At 45.6% G+C, this 23,932-nt stretch overlaps 1 protein-coding gene and 1 long non-coding RNA gene across 2 annotated transcripts in view; both read right to left on the bottom strand.

Annotated features, from left to right (window-relative positions):
* LOC125436949 (WD repeat-containing protein 7-like) overlaps positions 1-23,932 on the bottom strand; it is a 232,635-nt gene that overhangs the window by 17,654 nt on the left and 191,049 nt on the right. The gene's annotated exons all lie outside the window — the stretch shown is intronic.
* Positions 1,226-23,820, bottom strand: LOC125436233. The gene is made up of 3 exons (XR_007245024.1): positions 23,694-23,820; positions 9,806-9,810; positions 1,226-1,236 (listed from the first exon to the last, which is right to left on the bottom strand). It is a non-coding gene; the product is annotated as an uncharacterized LOC125436233 (long non-coding RNA).

Genomic DNA, 23,932 nt, shown 5'->3' with positions numbered 1-23,932 from the left:
ACCTGCTCTTAACCACTACACCATGCTAGGTTGCGCCACTCTGTGGGCCAGTTCACACAATGCACACTCATTTGCCTGACCTTGCTTGTGTAATGTGTGAATGGCATGGATGACAGATGTTGCAAGTAGTAACTCTCTGATCAGAAGCCCTTTTTCTGGCAGTAGTACCTGTTATTGTTCATGTTCTCAGCTGCCCAGCCAACTTGGATTGCATGAGGCATGTGTTTCCGCACTCGTACATTCTTGCTGGGTGACCTTGGGCTAGTCACAGTTCTTCAGAACTCCCTGAGCCCCACCTACCTCACAAGGTGTCTGTTGTGGGGAGAGGAAGGGAAAGGAGCTTGAAAGCCACCTTGAGCCTCCCCTTCCCCTTCCCCTTCCCCTTCCCCTTCCCCTTCCCCTTCCCCTTCCCCTTCCCCTTCCCCTTCCCCTTCTTCTTCTTCTTCTTCTTCTTCTTCTTCTTCTTCTTCTTCTTCTTCTTCTTCTTCTTCTTCTTCTTCTTCTTCTTTTCTCTAAGCAGGTGGAATATGCTTTCGATGGAGATCAGGATCCTGTGGGACTTGAGTAGTTTCCGCAGGGCGTTAAAGACGGAGCTATTCCGCTGGGCTTTCCCTGGAGGCCAGTTGGGTTAACATCTACTTTTTGGCCACCCGGAGGGATATATCTGAGTTTAGCGAGTCGCCATCTTGAGTTGGGTTGTTCTAGTAAGCATTATTTAACTGTTTTAATGTATTTATTGTGATTTTATTGTGATTGTTTTACAATGTTGCTGCCGCCCTGAGCCCTTCGGGGAAAGGCGGGGTAAAAATCTAAAAATAAAATAAAATAAATAAACAAGGCTAGCTGGCATTCCTTGTCTCGGATTCCTACCTGGTTTCCCTGCCCAGTTTTTATAAGATCTACAAATCTTTGTTTCCAGGAGCTTCATCTCCTGTTTTGGGAACTGCAGGTCAAGTAGATCCATTACACCCAAATAATACTATCAGTTCAGCAGGCCCTTTGGGAATATTTTATTTATTCGATTTACAACCCACACTCCTCGACAGAGCCGTCGGGCCAGTTCACAACCTAAAGAACACAGCACTAAACCTGAAATGGATCATAAACACCATAAATACAAATGATTGCAATAAAAACAGATTCTAATTAAAACTCAACTGGTCTAGAACAAATCTGGACAGCCAACCAACTCAATCATTCCCTTAGTTAATTAAATGCTGCACAAAACAGGGCAGTCTGGTATGCCATAAGGAACCCTAACAGATCCTGCTATATGGGAATATGCTCCAGTCAGGTCCCAGTATTTCAAGAGCCAGGTTTAGTGCCATGAAAACCTCGAGACCCTGTAGTTAAAATCTGCAGTTCAAGTACTTTCCACTATAATTGATTGTCGGAGACAGACAGAGAGAGAGAGAGAGAGAGAGAGAGAGAAAGAGACAGCGCACTGCGCTACAATAGAAACCAAGATGTACTGCACTTACCAAAAAGCAGACATGAATAATCTATTGTGATATTTGCTTACTGTACATGTAGAAGATAGGTTAGCTCAAGCAAATGCCAGTGTCTTCTGTAATCTCAATCGCTTAATGATAAGGGAAACTTAAAAGGCCGATTAATTATGTGATTCAATATTTCGGCCATCAAATTCCTTAGCACTTAACAAGCAATTAATATTTGCCAATGAAAAATGTTTGGGCGATTCAAAGGTGAAAATCAATACTGCCAGCACACTTGTTGCTCCCTTTCGGCCACTGACAATTTATCCAAATAACTGCAATCCTTGAGGGAGCCAAATCGCTTTGATGTTTTAATTTATGTGCTTTCCTTGCGGATGCTAATCCTTTAAAAACAGATTTCCCCTCCCCTTGGCGGGATCCGCTTTGCGCTTTCCAGGCCTCACTCTTATTTATTCGACAAATAAACACAGAGGTGCAGGCGCGTCCATGTTTCCTGAGTCAAATGCATTTCCATTTGCTGAGGGTTTCAGCTGGTGAAGCACAGCAGGTCTCAGGCGAAGGCTGCATGAACGTGTATGTTGGCTGATTCCGCACGGCAACATTTCCGCGACTTCAAAAAGAATTGGCCAGGGATTCTTTGTTTTGGGGCACGATAAGTGTTATTACCCATGGCCCTGTGTGCGGGGGGGGGGGGGGCAGCCATTACCCGTCAGCTGCCTTTTTGCTTGCATCCAGGGGAGGTGATGTTTTGCTGATTAGTGTGAATACATGCTTTACTTTAATATAATCTTTCATTTTTAATCTTATCTTTAATCTTATCAATCTAGCTATAGATCTGTATAGCAACATAAAAAAGTGAACTTTTAAAGAAAAATCTTGGATAAGGCATCTGTACACTTTGCCTGAACACTTCCTGTTATGGCAGGAAGCGAGGGGGGGGGGGTAATGGTGGCGTGCAAACTGCAAAAGCGCAAAAGGACAACATGAACTGCCGTTTTGCTAAGCTCCCCGGGTTCACGGTTGTCCATCTCCCGATGTGCTGTAAACCCCAAGCGTCAAGACTGACGGGCTTTTCCCGATCTGGTCTGGAATCACTGATTGTGAATAAAACTCGAAGATGGAGACGTCCCAATTTGTTGATCAAATGCAGGAGCAAATCAGGTGTTTGGACCAATCAACTAGTCTTATTAATTTTGTATTTTTTTAAAGTTTAGTATCGCTTTCTACTGAAATGGTTATTTAATTTTTTTTAAACCTAAAAATTGAAAGATATACAGGAGCAGGGAGTCCAAGGGAATGACACGGCAGGACAAGAAGCGGGAAGTATTCGGCAACAGGGGGGAGGGCGAGAGGGGAATCCACAAAACGGTGTGAGGGAGTGGCGGTAAGACTAGGTGGGCAGGCTGTGGACGACGGGAAGAGGTCTGAGGCAAAGCTGTGCCCACTGGCAAATCTGTTATGCTCTGGCAGCGAAGCAAAATTAACATCATGCTATAAATGAGCTTGCTTGCCCCAGAGAGAGTAGAAAGTGAAAGCGGGGCTAGGAGAAATACGTCTGTACAAGAAATCTTGCCATGATGGACATTCACCTCCACCACGCAGCAAACACCTTTTGCATAATCGGTCATTCAGGGATTTCTCAGTGAGGTCACAAAACAGACCCAAGTTCCCTTCCCAGTCTCGTAGAAACAAAGTACAGACTGGGACAGTGTCTCAATCAAGCCGTAATTCACAACCTGGGATTCAAAACAGTTGGTAGAATGCTTTAGCTTGGATCCTACCCAACCAATCTGCTGATGCATTCTTCCAACACGAGGAGACTTCTGCTAAGTAGACTCCTTGGCTGGCCCAGGAGGCTCTTGGATTGGAAGAATGTTCCTTGGAGATAATGTGCCAGTGGAATAGCATGACTGCATGCAACACACTGTCAAGTGAACACGCTATTAAAAATGTAATACAACAATAAGCCGGAAAGAATAGATTGTGGGGCTGCCTAGAAATAGAGAAGGGATGAACGAGCCCACATGACATTCACTGGGTCTAGCTCAAGACCTCTTATAGGATCAAATTGTTTATAATCATAAAAGGTTGCATCACTGTTTATGTGTCAAACAGATGTGTGTATATGTGTGTGTGTGGACAGTAAAAGGTAACTGCTTGGATGAAGGCTGTGCCACGTTTTGCAGCTTCTGGAGATCTACGTTTGTAGCTCTGGCTCATGCACAGAGTTACAATTTCTGAATTCTAAAATCTGGATAATTGATGAACAGTGTGTTGAACGAGGGTGCTGTGGGGCTTCCGGATTGTGTGGCGGTGTTCCAGTAGCACGTATTTGGCTGACGTTTCACCTGCATCTGTGGCTGGCATCTTCAGAGGATCTGACGGTAATAAAGCAAGAGAAGGATATATGCCTGTGGAGTGTTCCAGGGTGGGAGAAAGAACCATTGGTTAAAAGTGTTAAGGGTGCAGTTTGAAGGAGTAATTTGCATGTGTTCAGTGGAATCTACCCATTTTAGCATATGTATGTAACACTGAAGTTGCATAATCAATTAGTGAGGGCATCTGCATAGCAGTTGCCTGGCATTTTAATCGATTTAATTGCTTTCTGCAGGGAGACATCCTGTGTCTGGGTGGTGTTCACCAGGGGCCAAGCGAGGGGGAACTCCGTCCAGGGCACTCGTGCGCCCTGCGCCCCTGCCATGTCCCTGCCCGCCCCTGCCCCAGAATGCTCCTGCCATGCCCTCACCACGCTCCCGCAGGCGTGCTCACCCGGTGTCATGCACCCCCCCCCATTCCCCTTGGCGCTACGCTACTGATGTTCACTAACCATTGTCTTGATTCCAGTGTTTTTAAGTGTGTTGAACTATTCTGGCAAAGTCTTCCACCTCTGGTTTTCCAATCGCATGCCTCTCCACTCAAAATAATAAACACACCATGCAGCCAAATACATTTTGCCATGAAACAGCCTATTTGATATAATAACTGTAGTATGCAGTAACTCTTCCGAGCTAATAAAAAACAACAAGCTACTGACACTGGAATATGCTCAAGACTGCCAAGAAAACAATCTTCAGGGAAGGCAGTCCGCTCATAGCCAGGTTATAAATGAGCAGCCTTGAGTTTCTTTCTGTCATTGCCTAAGAAAGGGCAATTGTCAGGAACAAACCATTTGAACAGTTTTAGGTGGGCTGCAGTGAAAGATTTGCGACAGGCAGCACTTTCACTGCCCAACAAGATTCCCAGGCTTTTGAGAGTCAAAGGTCCTTTCATTAGATATCTGTCGGTTTTCAAGGTCAGTGCCATATCTAAGATATGGCAGGCATGGCACATGGCCTGGGTGCCACTTGAAGGTGGGCACCATCCCTGCCTGCTTGTTTGCCTATTGCAGCTGTGCCGTCTGCGCTTCTCTGCGCCCGCCGTCCAGCCTCTTGGCAATGCTCAGTCACTGGCATCACCTCGCCTGCCCCACGCTGGGCCAAGATTCGGGGAGGGGCTCCCACCATGTTGAGCCAGCAACAAGGTATCTGGCTGGCCAGCAGGAGGATCGACCCCCAGGCCTGGATAGGGGAGCACATGTCGGTGCTTGCCATAGGCTCTATTTTCCATAGATATGTTCCCATTAGAGGTGCTACCAGGGGCGGAGCGAGGGGGAACTGCGCCCTGCCATGGTGCCCCCCACTCCCCGTGGTGTCATCCCCCCCCCCACCACATTGGTGCTACGCTACTGGGTGCTACTGAACCTGAATCTATCCCATTTGAACGGCATCTTTAAGATCTTTATTCAACACATTTTCAATATTGCAGATTTCATTAGTTGAATGTGCCTCCCTCCCCAGTCCTGCATTAACCATGGAATGAGATCTATGGGGGCTGATGAGTAGAGAGGACAAAGGGACAAAAGATCTGTTGTCTCTGTGACCACCTGGATTTTAATGACACCCAGTTCTGTTATTTGCCTTGTGTGTGTGTTAAGAGCCGTAAAGTCGTTTCCGACTCACGGTGACTATGAATCAGTGTCCTCCAAAATATTTAGAACAGTGGTGGTGAACCTTTGGCACTCCAGATGTTATGGACTACAATTCCCATCAGCCCCTGCCAGCATGGATTTAGAACATCTCAAGTCTGATGAAGCTGGAATTCCATTCTATCTAGAGCAGGGGTCTGCAACCTGGGGCTCTCCAGATGTTCATGGACTACAAATCCCATCAGCCAATTGGCCATGCTGGCAGGGGCTGATGGGATTTGTAGTCCATGAACATCTGGAGAGCCGCAGGTTGCAGACCCCTGCTCTAGAGACTCAGTGTATGACAGACTCAACATGTTTAACCTCACAATCACGAAAACTAGTTTCTCTAGGAAATAATCCATAAATGTTTGATTATAAATAGAGAGTGAACAAGTTGACCCTTGTTGGAGAAGCTGCCATCTACTAAAAACCAAATGTAGCAGGGAATAGAGCCTTTCTTACTAGAAGGAAAGGCTGAAGAAGTGGCGCTTTTTGTTTTGAAAAAAAAGGCAACTAAAGAGAAGAATATGTCAAAACTCAGTACAGGCATGAATAGCTGGAGTGGAGAGATTATGAATACAAAAAAATGTATAACCACTGAAGCAGCTCACAAGGTAAACATCATGAAACAAAAAACATAAAAATATCAGTAATACGCAAGCCATAAAAAAGCCAGGATATTTTCAAAAACCATAAATTATTATTCAGCGGGCTAAAAACAGATCATGAAAACAATTCAAAATGACAGAGTCTCTCAATTAGTAGAAACTAATTGACTGGGAATGAACTTGGGCTACATAAGACAAAGTATTTCACATTCAATGTATGCTAGTTTACAAAATTAACTGCCACAAAACATAATGATACGTTTTGATCTAGATGGCTTCAGCAGAAGAAGAGGAAGAGTAGTAGTAGTAGTAGTAGTAGTAGTAGTAGTAGTTTGGATTTATACCCCACCTATCTCTCCTGTAAGGAGACTCAAGGTGGCTTACCAGCTCCTTTCCCTTTCTCTCCCCACAACAGACACCTTGTGAGGTAGGTGGGAGAGAGTTCCGAAGAACCGTGACTAGCCCAAGGTCACCCAGCAGGAATGAAGGAGTGTGGAAACACATCTGGTTCACCAGATAAACCTCTGCCACTCAGGTGGAGGAGTGGGGAATCAAACCCGCTTCTCCAGATTAGAATCCCACTGCTCTTAACCACTACACCACGCTGATGACTATTTCTATCCATGGTATCCAAATGGAACTCTTCCCTGTTCAGAGGCAGTACACTTCTGAATACAAGAGGCTGGAAGGTCTTCATGACCGGCCCTGGGCTTTTCTGAGACATCTGGTTGGCTCCTGCACGAATGGTCTCTTTGTGCAATCCTGTACATCTTTTACTTTGTGTTTAGGTTGAAGAATCTGTGCAACAGTTAAGGAATATCTGAGAGAAACCAATCCCAACAGCTTCATGCAAATTCATAGCCACAAACAGCTCCACTCCAGTCTTCAGGCAAAACTTTGTCCTGCTTGCCAGAATGGGGAAATCTTAATGGCAATGCAGTTATTGATTGATTCTGTTCTCAAAGAGAATTTTTCCCCCCACTCTGTTTTGGGCAACCCCTCCCCCCAAATCCTACCTCTGGTTGCTGCGATCTTTAGATCTTGTGAGAGGAACAATAAATTCTTACTTGTCATTCTTGGTAAAAGTTGCCTTGAAGTAAAAGTTACCTCGAAGTAATACAGAATTATTACTGTTTTCACCACACAAAGACTGCTGTCTAGCTCCCTTTCGGTACAATACAATAACTTTTTAAAAAATTACATCTTGAACAAAGAAACTAGAGAAAGAATCCTTCTTTCCCTGTTCCTCGAAGGCAGCAGAAGGTAGGAATGAATCATATGTATGGAAAATTCCATGTTTTGCTTTTGACTTATAAAATGGTAGAAGATATCCACGATCTACCCGCCACCTTAGAGACAATAAGCGAGCTGGAGGCTCCCTTGCCGTCTTCTGGCCCTTGCTTGGCCCAGTTCTCCCTGCTCTCGGAAGCCGCTGTCGGCAGGGCCCTGGCTGCTGTTAGACCTACTACCTGTCCTCTGGATCCGTGCCCCTCCTGGCTTATTAAAGCGTGCCAGGCGGAGCTACGACCCCACCTGTTGAGTATCATCAATAGCTCCCTTGAGCAAGGAGTTTTTCCTGGTGGGTTGAAGGAGGCAGTGGTCCGCCCACTCTTGAAAAGACCATCGTTAGATCCTGGTGATCTGGCCAATTACCGCCCCGTTTCGAATCTTTCGTTTCTGGGGAAGGTAATTGAGAGAGTGGTGTTGGAGCAGCTTCGGGGTTTCCTGGAGGACACATCGGCTTTTGATCCCTTCCAGTCCGGTTTCCGTGCTGGGGATGGGACGGAGACTGTTCTCGTCGCCGTCACAGATTTGCTCCGCTTACAACTAGACCGAGGCGGATCGGCGCTGCTGATTCTGTTAGATCTAACCGCAGCGTTTGATGTGGTCGATCACGACCTTTTGACCCACCGCCTGGCCCCTTCCGGGGTGCGAGGCACTGTCCTGGAATGGATTGCCTCATTTCTCCGGGACCGGACGCAGCAAGTGTGGTGTGGGGACCAAGCATCTCAGAGGTGCTCGCTTCATTGCGGGGTGCCTCAGGGAGCGCTGTTGTCCCCACTATTATTTAACATCTATATGCGATCCCTTGCTCAGTTGGTGCGGAGCTTTGGGCTGATGTGTCATCAATATGCCGATGACACTCAGCTCATTCTGTTGATGGAGGGGGGAGTGGCCGCCGCCCCTGCGGCTCTCCAGCATTGTTTGGGGGCCGTGGCTGGTTGGTTGAAACAGAGCAGGCTGAAACTGAATCCATCGAAGACGGAGATCCTCTGGCTGAGACGTGGGGGAGAGGTTGGGAATTTCCAGCCGCCGGTGTGGGAGGGGGCTTTATTGGCACCAGCCCCCTCTGTCCACGACCTGGGGGTCCACCTGGATTTGTCTCTTTCAATGGAGACCCAGGTGGCCCATATAACCCGGGTCGCGTTCTACCATCTTCGTCAGGCCCGACGGCTGGCTCCCTTCCTCTCCCGCGCTGACTTGGCCACTGTGGTCCATGCAACGGTCACCTCCAGGTTAGACTATTGCAACTCGCTCTACGCGGGCCTTCCCTTGCGCCTGATTCGGAGATTAAAGATGGTCCAGAATGCAGCGGCGCGTATGCTTACAGGAGGTGCCATGGGAGAGCATATTACACCTGTGCTACGCTGCTTGCATTGGTTACCAATTGAATACCGAATCATTTTCAAGGTGTTGGTGTTAACCTTTAAGGCCTTATTACGCCTGGGGCCTCCGTACCCTCTACGGGACCGCTCTTTACCCCATATGTCCCGAACCGTCTCTGCGTAAGTGCTCGCAGAGGCCAATTTACTGGTGATCCCTGGCTCCCTCCATGATAATGGGTTGGGGCCTCCACCCGGGCCAGAGCCTTTACAGCTCTGGCCCCAGCCTGGTGGAACGCTCTTCCTCCAGCTGTCCGGGCCCTGCGGGACCTCGCTGAGTTCCGCAGGGCCTGCAAGACTGAGCTGTTCCACCGGGCCTTTGGGGAGACTAGCCGTTGATAGGGGCCCCCTCCCTCCCTCCCTTCTTGTTCTTCTTTGACATCATGAAGACCTATAAACCCCCACTCTGGGGCTTCTGTGGGAATGATAGTAGGCGCCATCTGGAACTAAATTATTAATGCTGCATTTTAATAGAGTAAGGTTTATTTTTATCAGAGCCATCCTAATTTATATTTATATTGTATTTTAATTGATTGTGCTCTTTATATTGTTCACCGCCCTGAGCCCTCCGGGGGAGGGCGGTCTATAAACCTAATAAATAAATAAATAAATAAATAAATAAATAAGTAAGTAAGTAAGTAAGTAAGTAAGTAAGTAAGTAAGTAAGTTATGTGGTATATTTTCTTGAATGTGCCTGCCATTTCTATACATATTGTACTCAATTTCCGATTACACACAAGGCATCTGCTGCATGATGGGGGCAAATGAGTGTCACCGCAAGATTTCTTGTATGGACATATTTCCTTAAGCCCCGCTTTCACTTTCTATTTTCCCCGTGGCTAGTGAGACCACTTCTAGCATGAATTTAATTTTGCTTCGCAGATTTGCCAATGGGCACAGGTTTGCCCTGGACCTCTTTCCTCTGCCCACAGCCAGAACACTTAGTCTCCCCTCGTGCTGCTTTGCACGCTTCCCCTTTGCCCTCCTCCCTGTTGCTGACTCCTTCCTGCTTCTCCAAATGCTTGTATCAAATACATCGATTACTAAGCAGGGTTCTCTTTCTAGCTCCACCCCACCTCCCTTGCTCTGCTTCTGCCCTCCCCAATTATCGGGAAGGCATTTAAAAACTTTCTTTCAAACAAGCTTCTATTTTAAAAACAAGCCTCTCTCTCTTGCAGCAGCAGCAGCAGCGAGGGAGTGACTAAGTGGGAGTGTGTGTGTGCCTGTGTGCAGGGAAAGGGAGGAGAAGAGAATATCAGCGAGATCTGTGCTTTTAAGGCTATTGATGGACAAAGTTAAGAGAAGCAGCAAAAGGAGAAAGTTGAGACTTCAGGAAGCAGCAGCACAGGAAGCACCACACTCCCTCCTTGTGTGTAAACAGAGAAATGAAAGGGGAGCCCTCTGCAAGTCCACTGTGCAGAGAAGAGTCCTGGGGTAAGCGTTCCCTGCATTATCAGTCAATGTCAAACATTCAGTGTTCACACATTACCAGAGGTTTATCTAGGGAAAATGTAGCCCAGTGCAAAATCTGAGTTTTCTGCCCCACCCCTCCGTATGGGTGGCCTCCCCCCACCACAACTAAACTTTTCTTGCACCAGGTGTTGAAGTCAGAGTATGGGCCTGGGGGGAAGGAGGATGAGTGTGTGTGGGGGCAATTTTCTGGGGGTTCCCCCACGGGACTAAAAAAACCACAGCCTGGGGACATTTGATCCCATATGTCCCCCTGGACAGTACGCCCCTGCACATTACTTAGCCGCAAACCTGGGTCTGCCATGGGTATAAAATTCACTGGAATCTGCTGGAATTGCTGCCTTTCTGAAAATTGCACGAGTATTATTCATGCATTTATTGCACACAAATACTTCATGTTTTTTTTAAACATTAATAAAAAGTATGCAGTGGTTGTCTTGCATCATCTTACATGTCATTTAGCCACATGCTTCAAGCTAAGCTGTATGTATTTTGCCTTCCAGTGGTTCCCTCCCTCTGCAACAGATTTTGCACAGACGTTCACCCACGTATTCCACTTGAATAACTTTATATTTAGGGCAGACTTAAAACGAACTTTGCACTTTCCACAAGGATTTGTTGTGGGTTTCTCCAAAAGAACAGTGTTAGAATTCTGAACTTGGATTCTTTATATATTCCTCCAAAGAGTTCCATTATCTTTGGGATAAAATAATGCCCACTTTAATCCCAGATATATCAATAGGATAAGATTCTCTTGATTTTACTTATCACGTGTCCTTTGTATTGCTGCTTCTCTATTACATTATCGGAGGTGGAGGAGGGGGTGGAGTACAGACGTTTTAAATTTATTTTTTTACTTGTCTTCCAAATGGTTTCCTCAAAGAAAGCAAGAGGTAAAGCAGTGAAGTTCCAACTCAGACACACATCTTTTTTAAAAAAATCTAATGCTATTATTTTGCATCGGCCCCCACAAATTACTTCGTATTAAAACGTAAAACTGCACGATTTGACAGCCAGCGTACAAAGAGAACAGAAAGTGACCTTGAGCAGCAGTGTATAAAAATACATTTATCACTGAAATGGCGTGCTGGCTGTCAGTCAATATATGCTTCTCATTTGTTCAGAGGTTCTCTTGCTGTGATTCCCTCATTACAATTTGCTTCTACTTCCTGGGCAAATGACAAGCTGAAAATGAGGCAGCGTCTTTCCTGGCCAAACTTAATCCAGGAAAAAAATTAGACAACAGCTGCAGCCATCCGAGTGTTACGGCGCATTTCACAAAACGTTATCTCAAATCTACTCGCAGAGACGCCCCCCCCTTCAAAACATTACATGATGCTAAACAAGAGCGCTGACCAACACGCCCCATATCCCCGAAGCCCATCACATTTTATTAAGTTATTTACGCTGATCTCTTTAAAAAAAAATCAATGCAGCCTATTTTTCAAGCACGCCAGACATTTACAAAGATTTGATTTACATGCGCGGTTTAAGCAGCGCGTGGCTCCTTTTCTGGTTTCAGATATTTCAAGATGACACTGCCAAAAATTAATATGGCAGTAAAGTCAACGGTGCATTTTGAGCAGTTATTCCTAATTAGGAGCATTCACCTCTAAGTGGATGTAGTTAAGGGGCTGGGCTCTCAGATTACTATAAGGGGCATAAAAATACTTCAGAGCAAAAGGGAGCTGATGTCTCGCTATGTGTGTAAACATGCATGAGCTTATGGTTCCTGCAAACCGCTGCTACATCTTTTTTTTTAAAAGAACTCTCACCCGCCTCCTACACACAGAGAGGCGAGTAGTGAATTACAAGTGACCTTTATCTAGATGAGGTAAGAATATTTCAATCAGCTCAGCGAAACACCTTTGGGAAAGGAGAACATCTCTCAGTCGTCTTGCTGTATATGAATAAGCCTTCTATTATACTTTATATTACTCGTTTTTTAAAAAATGAAACAAAGGAACAGGTATCTGTCCTCTGCAAAGTAATGTTTATATTATTTTTTATCTTATGAAAGAACTGAACAAACTCTATGCTCTAGACTAGTGCACAATTGTTCTAAAAGTATTACACAGTACGTGCCTCACACAGTGGGCCAAGAAATCATTTCCGTATATTTCATTTCTCAAGAAGAATTTGCTGTAAGGTACAATACTGAGAATTGTCAGACAACTACCACTGCTATTACAAATATTTACCAGACTAAGTGACAAAAAAATTCTCAAATCCACCTAATCAGCCAAATAATGATCCTTGAATTTACATGGGCTTGTGGCCATAAATCACTACAAAGTACTTCCCCTTGCAACACAAATCCCACAAGGTTGAAGTTCAATACAAGAAATGCTCGCTCAAGAAAGACCACTTTACATGGGGAAAACAGGTCCAAAATCTTAAATGCAGGCAAACATGAAGTGCGACAACATCAAATAAATATTGATAAGAATCTTCGCAACTGAATTGGAATAATACTTCTGAGGGATACAGATTTTACAGAAAAAGAGCATTATGGATGCATAACATGGCGGATTGTTTATAAAGGTGTCTCTCAGAAATAAGATGGACTTTGTAAGTTGGGCCTGGACGAAGATTTATAAAAGTTGCTTATTGTTGTTCATGTCCATTGATTTATTAGATTTTGCATCCCACTTTTCGACCAGAGTTCTGAAAGTGGTTCACAACGCTGATAAAATCAACAATTCCTTTAGAAATCTTACAATATCACAATGAAAACCATGAAAAAATGAACCCATAAACAGAGAGCAATTGGGAGGAAGGGAAAGGTTAATGGATTGGCAAATCACCCCCACAGATTATAAAAACCCATTTTTTTTGAATAAAGCAAAAGGATAGTAAGGCCTCAATTACTGTATACCAGTTTGCTTTATAGAAGTTGTATGCTACAATAAATTCAAATCAGGATAACAAAACCTAAAGGTCTGTGAAAAATTTGTACAGAAGTAGAACGCTTGCGTGTAGTTTTTATGGTCTGAGGTGTTTTGATGAAGTACAAGAAAACAACGGCTATTTTGTTCATTGTGTAAATTGGTAATATTTTGTCCAGCTCATAATTTAGAGGTAGACATTCAGATATTAACAAATCAAATCACAAAATGAAACACATTTGTTACTAATAGTACACAGAAAACACATTTTAAAATATCAACCTCCATTTTTTTATTCTGGCACCTGACTGTCTATTTTAAAGTTCGCAAAGGGGAAAGGAGGGCAGAAGGGAGAAATAAGGAAACAGCAGATAATGCAACTGACTACATTTTCTGTTCAGCAGACCTGCATAGATGTCACCACCAGACAGGTTTGTGCTGAGTGGTATAAATACTTTGGAAAGTGACATCAGCTCCATTTCTGACTAACTGACATGGGGAAATCCTTTGATTTTATGGAAATAGATTCTACTACACTGTTCTACTACACTGATCTACAGAGTTAACTTGCTTGTTACAGAGACAAATTTTACTTGTAGAAGTGGACTACAGGCAGTACTACAAGGTGGAGAACGGGGGAACACACATAACATTCTGCCTTTCCGCTTTTCAAAAGAAGAATCAGTCACACAAATAATCACCCCATCATTTTTGAAGCATTATCCTTGGGTTGCAATCAAAGCAACACAACTGTTTTGGATTCAGCTTCAGAGTGACACCACTCATACCCACAAGGCTATCTAGAGAAGAAGCCGCAAAAAATATAGAAACTGAAAATGCAGAAACCGAAAGACTTCAAAATTTAAGTTTTGAGTCCAGGATGACTGGAGTGGACTTTCAAAAGCAGTTTGTTGCAACATGGAGAGAGGCAAGTGCTGTTAAAAGAACCAAAGTCACACACGGTGCCCCTAAAATGGTACGCCTTTAAAGGAGTCTCAAAGCGGCTTACAACTCCTTCCCTTCCCCACAACAGACACTTCATTGGTAGGTGGGGCTGAGCGAGTTCAGAGAGAGCTGTGACTAGTCCAAGATCACCCAGCAGGCTTCATGCGTAGGAGTGGTTCACCAGATAAGAGTCCCCCACTCATGTGCAGAAGTGGAGAATCAAACCTGCTTCTCCAAGTTAGAGTCTGTTGTTCTTAACCACGATGACTCTCTGGATATCAACTAAAGAAAAATAGTGTGGGTAGCTGCCAGCCCAGCAGCAGCTTTTCGGACCGGCAAAATGCTGACAGTCACCTAGAGATGGGGGGAGGGGGGTGGCCTCAGCAGATTCAGCAATGGGGAGGAATTCTCCCTCACGAATTTTGTAGGGCCCCACGTGTGTGTATGTATGTATATGTGTGTGTCAGTGGCATACTGCCCACAGGAACCGGGTGTGTGTGTGTCAAATGACCCTGGGCGCAATGGCAGGGGGGGCACAAAATTGCCCCCAGCCCTTTGTGCCTAAAGAAAGAGCTGGCCTGCTGCAATGGCGCCATTCCGAGCCACCTCACGTTCGCCAGGAACAAGTGCAGAGTCGAAAGAATGGAGAGCGTGTTGGAGGGGACCGCGATGGCCATCGAGCTCAACGTGTACGGAAAGCAATGGTCGCTGTACGCAGTGGCCATGCCACCGGCGGGCAAGCGAGAAGGACAGCAGAGCTGGGAAGCAGTGGAGAGGAGGAAGAGGAGGAAGAGGAGGAAGAGGAGGAGGGAAGAGGCAGAAGGCAGTGACGGAGGAAGGGTCTTGCTGATCGGAGACAGCTCAGATGGTGCCATGGCAGCAGGCCGGCTCCTGGCAGCAGGCCAGCTCTTTCTTTAGGTGCTTCCCCCACGCTGGGGCGTCCGCACCCCGCCCTCAAGAAGGTGTTGTCTCTGGCCACCATTTCTGCCCGAAACGCCTCTGGGGTGTGTGTGTGTGTGTGTGTGTATCTGTGTATGTATGCATATATATTAAAGTCATGCAGCTCGAAAACATACTTTCCATTCACTTCTGCAAATTTGGCTTTCGACAATCTACTGAAGTCAGGAAATTAGATGACAAAAGGGATTTGTTTATCCAGCGTTTGTAATAACAGCATCATGTTGAAAGGGGGTGGGGTGGAGTAATGATTTCCCAAACAGAGCGATGGCTGAGCAGTCCCCTGAATCCGGTCCCCCCTTGTGCTGGAAACACAACAAAACGAACGCTCGCGCCCCTTCCCCCGTCTCAATGATGTCCTGGGCAGCTCTCTGCAATTTCTGTCTCAAGGACCAACCTCGCCGCCTGTCATGTTTCACAAAGGAGACACTCGTTGCACAAAGGAAGAAGTATTTGGCTGTAAAATGTTCAGCGCCACTTGACCCGACCGTAAGCTCTGGCAAAGCGGTTTCCCATAAAGCAGAATGCCATTTTATTTAGACCGCCATTCCAGCCGTTTGCAATTAATCTCTCGGAGCAAATCAGCTTTCAAAGAGATATTCCAATAAATTTCCCCCTTTTAAAAAAATAAATCAATCTTATTTGTTTCGAACTCGTCATGGGGGGGGGGGGAAGGAAGGGTCTTATAATTGAGGCCTTGGCTGAGCTCTAGAGCCACAGATCAGACGGTAACATGCGTCTCTTGAATGAGAGGAAAGAGACTCTTCAAGGCAAGAAGTCTTTCCCTACGTTAAATGACAACGCTGCGGAGTATGATGGGAGCTGCCGCATGAACCCCGACGTGTCAAGAGTCAAGCTCGAACACCTGCCTGTTCGGTTCATCTCCCGTTCACCACTGGGGATCAGGCAGCCAATTAACTGACAGGCTCTTCACAACATGTTTGTGTCTAACTCTGCTGCATCTCAGACTTTCCAGGGCAGAGGGGGCAGGAGCCCAGCCAATTCTCCTTCTCACTTGGGTCGAAAAGGAAAGGAGAGATCCCTTCAGTTCTGTGCACGCTCTCGGTTTGTGGTGGTAAGGAGGGGGAAGAGACAGATCAGTACTCTTCTCCACAGTGGAGAAGGAGGATCCAGTATGGTGTAGCATTAGCGTGCTGGACTGAAGAAGAAGAAGAAGAAGAAGAGTAGTAGTAGTAGTAGTAGTAGTAGTAGTAGTAGTAGTAGTAGTAGTAGTAGTAGTTTGGATTTATACTCTGCTTTTCTCAGCCATGAGTCTCAAACAGCTTACAAACTCCTTCCCTTTCCCTCCTCACAGCAGGCACCTTGTGAAGTGGGTGGGGCTGAGAGAGTTCCGAGAGAACTGTGACTTCCCCCAGGTCACCCGGCAGGCTTCATGTGGAGGAGTGGGGAAACAAATCCAGTTCACCAGGTAAGAGCCTCATGTAGAGGATAGGGGAATCAAATTATAAACATGAAACCACTGCTAGTTTTACTGCTACTATCATAGACACGCATGCAACAATCCTGTGTAGAGCTAAACAATTTACTTAGTGGAGGGAAAAAGTAATAAAAGTGCCTAATTATCTAGGATAGTGTAAACGTACAAAACATTCCACCATACAAATGTATACAAAACATGTATGAATTTAAAAAGTCCCTTCATAACAGTCCTAGCTGCAATGATAGGGAACTTGAGTAATGGTGTATTCTTTCTCTGGACCACGAGAACGGAAGAAAATGAGGGAAACACGGCTCCGGTGGTAGATTATGGGCCTGGAGGAGACTTCTGTTGCAAAAACGGCCCTAAACGTTGACCCAGGAGGCCACCGCCCACGCAGAAGACCAAAAAGGCGGTAGATGGACAGCATTGCTGAAGACATGCATGATGTCACCCTTACCCTTGAAAATGCCCAAAATGGAGATATTTAGCGAAGAAAAGGCCAGTGCTAACCCCCTCGAGGGGAATACAGCCCAAGAAGAAGATGTTTCATGCTCTGCAGCAATCAGTTCGCGGGGCACAGACCAGTGGCGATGTCAGTTCTTATCTCTCGTGATGTGCCTGCGTTCTCCGTCCACCAGCACATCTGCAAGATTCACCCTTGAAAAGCTCCCTCCCCCAAGACCTTCTCCTATAATGGCTGTTTCTTTCCCCAAAGCCATCATCAATTAGAGACTGCCACCCAATTACCACCAAAGCTCCTTTAAAAATATTCACTCAGGACTCCGCTCTTGGAAATAAATAAGGTGGCTCACTCCCCATGCATAGCTTCAGCGAAGCTGCCGTCCAACTGATAAGATTGAATCTGGCATCTCCTGCCTTTGCTATGCTGTTGGTGTAGCTCAGCCCAACACGGGCAGCTACACGAATAAGGAAGAAGCGCCGAACCAGACTGGACCCAGTTGCTCACTGAATCGGGTCTCCAGTGCCTGGCAATGGTTTACACCAGCACCAAAATGGGAAAATATGGAACAGCCTGCCAAACGTTGCCTTACTAGACCCAAACACACATTAACTTTTTCCAGCAAAGGAGATACGGGCCAAAGGAAAGAGGAAAAGTTGGTTTTTATACCCTTCTTTCCTCTGCCTAAAGTGTCTCAACGTGGCTTACAGTTGCCTTCCCTTCCTCTCCCCACAACAGGCACCTTGAGAGGTAGGTGGAGCTGAGAGAGTTCTGAGAGAACTGTGAGTTGCCCAAGGTCACCCAACAGGCTTCACATGGAGGAGTGGAGAATTTAAACCCAGTTCTCCAAACCAGAGTCTACCGCTCTTAGGAGAAGAACAGCTGGTTTTTATATCCCACTTTTCTCTACCACAAGAAGTCTCAAAGTGGCTTACAAGCACCTTCCCTTCCCCGCAACAGACACCGTGTGAGGTCGGTGGGGCTGAGAGAGTTCTCAGAGAACTGTGACTAGTCCAACGTCTCCCAGCAGGCTTTGTGTGGAGGAGTGTGGAGACAAACCCGGTTCATGAGATTAGAGTCCACCGCTCTTAACCACTACACCAAGTGTGGATGGACTTATTTCAGATAGTACAGTTTTCAAAGTTCCCCATTTGGTAAATATGAATACCGTGTTTCCCCAAAAATAAGCCCTATCATGATTTTTCAGGATTTTTGGAGGAGGCTTAAAATATAAGGCCTACTCCAAAAAGAAGCCCTACCGGTAGCTACAGATCAGGAGGGTGTGATCCAGCAGGGTGCTCCCTGCCAATGAGGATGCAGCTTGCATCACACGTGATGGGGAAGCAACAGGGCTGCCGAGAACCCGCCTTAATGAATTGTGAAGGTACCGTATTTCCCCTAAAATAAATAAGCCCTAGCCCGAAAATAAGCCCTAATGGACAGGTGTCAAACTCGTGGCCCTCCAGATGTTCATGAATTACAATTCCCATCAGCCCTTGCCAGCATAGCCATAAGAACATAAGAACATAAGAACAAGCCAGCTGGATCAGACCAAAGTCCATCTAGTCCAGCTCTCTGCTACTCGCAGTGGCCCACCAGGTGCCTTTGGGAGCTCACGTGCAGGATGTGAACGCAATGGCCTTCTGCGGCTGTTGCTCCTGATCACCTGATCTGTTAAGGCATTTGCAATCTCAGATCAAGGAGGATCAAGATTGGTAGCCATAAATCGACTTATCCTCCATAAATCTGTCCAAGCCCCTTTTAAAGCTATCCAGGTTAGTGGCCATCACCACCTCCTGTGGCAGCATATTCCAAACACCAATCACACGTTGCGTGAAGAAGTGTTTCCTTTTATTAGTTCTAATTCTTCCCCCCAGCATTTTCAATGTATGCCCCCTGGTTCTAGTATTGTGAGAAAGAGAGAAAAATTTCTCTCTGTCAACATTTTCTACCCCATGCATAATTTTATAGACTTCAATCATATCCCCCCTCAGCCGCCTCCTCTCCAAACTAAAGAGTCCCAAACGCTGCAGCCTCTCCTCATAGGGAAGGTGCTCCAGTCCCTCAATCATCCTTGTTGCCCTTCTCTGCACTTTTTCTATCTCCTCAATATCCTTTTTGAGATGCGGCGACCAGAACTGGACACAGTACTCCAAGTGCGGTCGCACCACTGCTTCATATAAGGGCATGACAATCTTTGCAGTTTTATTCTCAATTCCTTTTCTAATGATCCCCAGCATAGAGTTTGCCTTTTTCACAGCTGCCATGCATTGAGTTGACATTCCCCTGGAACTATCAACTAAGACGCCTAAATCCCTTTCCTGGTCTGTGAGTGATAGCACTGACCCCTGTAGCGTGTATGTGAAGTTTGGATTTTTTGCCCCTATGTGCATCACTTTACATTTTGCTACATTGAACTGCATTTGCCATTTCTGAGCCCACTCACCTAATTTATCAAGGTCCGCTTGGAGCTCTTCGCAATCCTTTGTGGTTCTCACCACCCTACATAATTTGGTATCATCTGCAAACTTGGCCACCACGCTACCCACCCCTACTTCCAGATCATTTATGAATAGGTTAAAGAGCACTGGTCCCAATACGGATCCTTGGGGGACACCACTCCCAACATCTCTCCATTGTGAGAACTTCCCATTTACACCCACTCTTTGTTTCCTGTTTCTCAACCAGTTTTTAATCCATAGGAGGACTTCCCCTCTTATTCCTTCATTGCTGAGTTTTCTCAACAGTCTCTGGTGAAGAACTTTGTCAAAAGCCTTTTGGAAATCCAAGTAGACAATGTCCAATCGGGTTCAACCCTGTCCACATGCCTGTTTACACCCTCAAAGAACTCTAGTAAGTTTGTAAGACAGGATTTGCCTCTGCAAAAGCCATGCTGACTCTTTCTCAGCAGGTCTTGCTTTTCTACATGTTTTATAATTTTATCTTTAATGATAGATTCTACTAATTTACCAGTAACAGATGTCAAACTGACTGGCCTGTAATTTCCCGGGTCCCCCCTAGATCCTTTCTTAAAGATTGGTGTGACATTGGCCATCTTCCAGTCTTCAGGAATGGAGCCTGATTTCAGGGATAAGTTGCATATTAAAGTGAGAAGATCAGCAATTTCATGCTTGAGCTCTTTAAGAACTCTTGGGTGAATGCAATCTGGGCCAGGGGATTTGGTAACATTTAGTTTATCAATGGCTGCCAGAACTTCTTCCTTGTCTACCACTATCTTCGCTAGTTCCTCGGATTCGCCTCCTAAGAATCTTGGTTCAGGTGCAGGAATGTTCCTCACCTCCTCTTGGGTGAAGACAGATGCAAAGAATTCATTCAGCTTCTCTGCAATCTCCCTGCCATCTTTTAGCACACCCTTTGTTCCTTTGTCATCTAACGGGCCTACCGCTTCCCTTGCTGGCTTCCGGCTTTTGATGTACTTGAAGAACTGTCTTGATGTTCGCAGCCATGCGTTCCTCATAATCCTTTTTTGCCTCCCTTACAGCTAACTTGCTTCTCTTTTGCCACCATTTGTGTTCCCTCTCATATTCTTCATCAGTCAAACTGGACTTCCATTTTCTAAAAGACATTTTTTTTTCTGATAATTTCCTCAACCTCTCTTGTTAACCATGGTGGCTTTCTTTTGGACTGGGTGCTGCCTTTTCTAACCTGTGGAACACATTCCAGCTGAGCTTTTATTACTGGGTGCTGCCTTTTCTAACCTGTGGAACACATTCCAGCTGAGCTTTTATTACTGTCCCATGTTGGGAGGGACTGGTGGGAATTGTAGTTCATGAGCGTCTGGAGGGCCGTGAGTTTGACACCCCTGCGCCTAATGCATCTTTTGGTGCAAAAATTAATAGAAGATCCTGTCTTATTTTCGGGGAAACACGGTATTGGTCCTCTTTGTGGTAGTCAGTGCTTGTGGCTCTTCACAGAATCAGGCCCAGGCTTCCGTTCAGCACGACGAGAGCCAGACATGACAGCAGAAGAAGAAGCCAATAAGGTGTTCGGGGTCTCACAGGAAGGTGCTACCTAGCATCTAATGATCTCCATTGGGACTGCATGCCACTACGCTTCTGGAAGAGGTGCACAGTAAATACTGACATTAAGTTTCAAGCCTGAAACGATGCTATTTGTTGCTTCTCTTTTTCTCTTTCCTAACACTCTCTCATCACTTTCTTTGTCTGAAGCTTGTCTTCCGACATTGAGGCTTAATCAGCGCAGAACTTAACAAAAGATACCTACTGGCCACTTCAGGTCCTCCACCGGCCAGTGACACCATTGGAAAACCGAGGGGACATTAAAAAAAAATCACTGTGACTAATTGTTGCCCGCCTCCCTTTCTGAATGCCTTTCATACTCCTGAAATCCCAAATACGCTTTAGAAGAAGCGCTGGAAGGCAGACTTTGTTCTAGTGAGCTGGGGGGGGGGGGGGGGAAAAAAAAGGTTGTTGCTCTACTTTAAAAACCTAAAACTCTCTAATCACCCCCAAATTGATAGGAGCACACATCACCAACCTCTCAGTCTGCTTATACAGCCAGCCCTTCCAACAGCTGTGTCATAAGGCACATCCACGTTCCCGCAATCCCGGTCAATACCACGCAATCTGCTCTTGTGTTGCACGGTTCACGTACAGTAACGTGTCCCAAGGCATTTTTACAATCCATACAAGATAGGCCAAAAAAGGCAAAACCTCAAATGAACTGTATAAAGCACAGGAGAAAGAAGAGGGCAGAGAAAGGAGGGGTGGGTGGGATGAAAAAGCAAACAAACCCTATTTCAACCCACGCTATAATATGGAGAAACCAACGTGCTGAAAAAAAAAACCACCCTGAAATCCCCTAGCAGAAGCAGTTCTAATTATCCATATAATTGTGGGCATTTGGAAAGGAAGTGCCATTAAAAATAAATAACAGTTAATCAGCAATAATAGTGACAGTACCTGGTAAGGTCAGCCACTGCGCATTGTTCAAAGGCAATTTGTTCAACACTGAAAATAGGTGAGCAAGTTTTATTTGTACCCTTTTCTACTGTAGAATCCTGTTACCAAAATACTTTGAATAAGATTTTCCTCATACTATTTCAATTGCATTTCAAATGCACTTCTAGTAGAAGGATGAAAAGGCTTATTTCCATTAAATCTTCTTACATGTTCTACATCCTTTAGCCTCACAGTGATCCTTTAGCGACAGTCACTTTGAGCAATTTGTCCCGCCGGGTTTTCTAATTCTCGATTTTTTAAGGCTTTACTTGGGCGCCTTTTCTGCCTTGCACAGGGTGGGAACAGGGAACGCCCAGAAGCGTAGTGCGAGGCTGCCGCGACTGCCTTCTGGAAGCTTCCCTGTTTCCCACCCTGTGACAGGGCAGAAAAGGGGAGCGCAGCAAAAGGTAAAAAAGCGTCCCGCGTTGCGTATGCACGCCGCCCTGTTACAAAGGTAAAAATCTGCTCACCTTAGTCTAGGTGTGCATCTTTTCTCAACGGTAAGGAGTTTCAAGATGGCTTACAAACTCTGTTCCCTTCCTCTACCACAGCAGGCACCTTGTGAAGCAGAAGGGGATGAGAGAGCTCTGAGAGGGCTGTAACTAGCCCAAGGCCTTCCAACAGGCTTCTTGTGGAAGAGTAGGGAAACAAATCCAGTTTAACAGATAAGAATCTGCCACTCAGGTGGAGGAGCGGGAAATCGAACCCGGTTCTCCAGAGTCCATTTGCTCTTAACCACTGAGGAGACCTCACCTCTTTTGTCCTATGTTGGAATAAATAATCTGATCCACAGAGGAGAGATGCCAGATTTTAGCTTTAAAACAAAGATTAAACACTTAGGTTCAGATCTGGTTCACCAATTTGAGATTAGAAAAACCCCTTGAAAGAGAAGTACTCTGAGGCAATTTTGGGCCTCCCTTTTGGGAGTCACCTGAAATTACTATGCGCTCTAGTATGGATCACATGGGGCAGGATACACACCCAAAGCACTATTCAATCCCTTTCAATGCTCTGGCTTATTTGCACAGCAAGAGCCAACCTAACCTGGCCCCTTTTAAAATAACGTTGCAGGAGCACCTACGGGGGGCCAAGACAAAGTGGATTCTAGAATTCATGCACTTGTTTTCACTTAAGAGAAGATGAGGCCCTCGCAAACAACCTTGTAGCTCACAAAGGTCATGTCTAGACTCGGAGTATAGGTCATCCTTTAAAAGATTAAGGAATATATTTAACTGACACTGTTTTTAAAAACAGGCAGAGAAAAATCAGACAGGAAAAAAAAATCACGCTTTAAGACCAACAGCCCTACGGGAGACTCCAAGGTTGATCAAGCTTTTTATTTTCAAAAACAGGGCCACCTTCACACTGAGTGAGGAACACGGGTTTGGATAGGTTAAATCAGGAAAGAGGATTTTTTTAAAAAAGCACTCTCTCTGGTTCTAATTAACTGTGCGCCTACAACCAAGGACTCTACAGAATGAAGAGTGATGCGCGGGTCAAGGCATGCATTTCCTGAAGCCCCATTTTTCTTCCCGACAGCACAGGAAAGAAGAGAAGTTGAAATCATGCATTTTACCCCTCAAATTTAAAGCTAACCAAGCGGCTCTTCGCTCACCTATATCCCCAAGACCTCTTGAAAGTCACTGTGCTGCTCAGAGCTTGTTGATCAGAAAAGTATCCATCTAGACCTTGCCCATGTTGCACCGTGGGGTTATGGGTAGGGGAAGTTCCTATTTATTCCCATGCTATGATTCCTTGCAAGGCCTCCAACTTGTTTTATTTGAATTGTTTTTCCATCGATGGAACGGTCTTGAACGTGCTCCCCTGAGCGGGAGGACATCTTGTAGAGGGTTCCCTTTGTCCCATCGGGGAGGCAGGAAATAGATCTTTTCCTCTTCCTGTTGAGTGGAACCGACCCCGAGTCCCCAGTTCGTTTCCTGCCTGCAAGCACAATTCCAACTTTGGTGACCTCAGTTATGCTGCTGTCTGCCTGCCCCAAGAACAAATTTCATCTCTCAACTGGGTACGTCGAGTCAATCCCCCAAACACCTAAAG

The sequence above is a fragment of the Sphaerodactylus townsendi genome, linkage group LG07, assembly GCF_021028975.2.
Source record: "Sphaerodactylus townsendi isolate TG3544 linkage group LG07, MPM_Stown_v2.3, whole genome shotgun sequence".
Lineage (NCBI taxonomy): Eukaryota > Metazoa > Chordata > Lepidosauria > Squamata > Sphaerodactylidae > Sphaerodactylus > Sphaerodactylus townsendi.
Note: the sequence above shows the minus strand (reverse complement) of the source record. Positions and strands in the feature narration are given on the sequence as shown.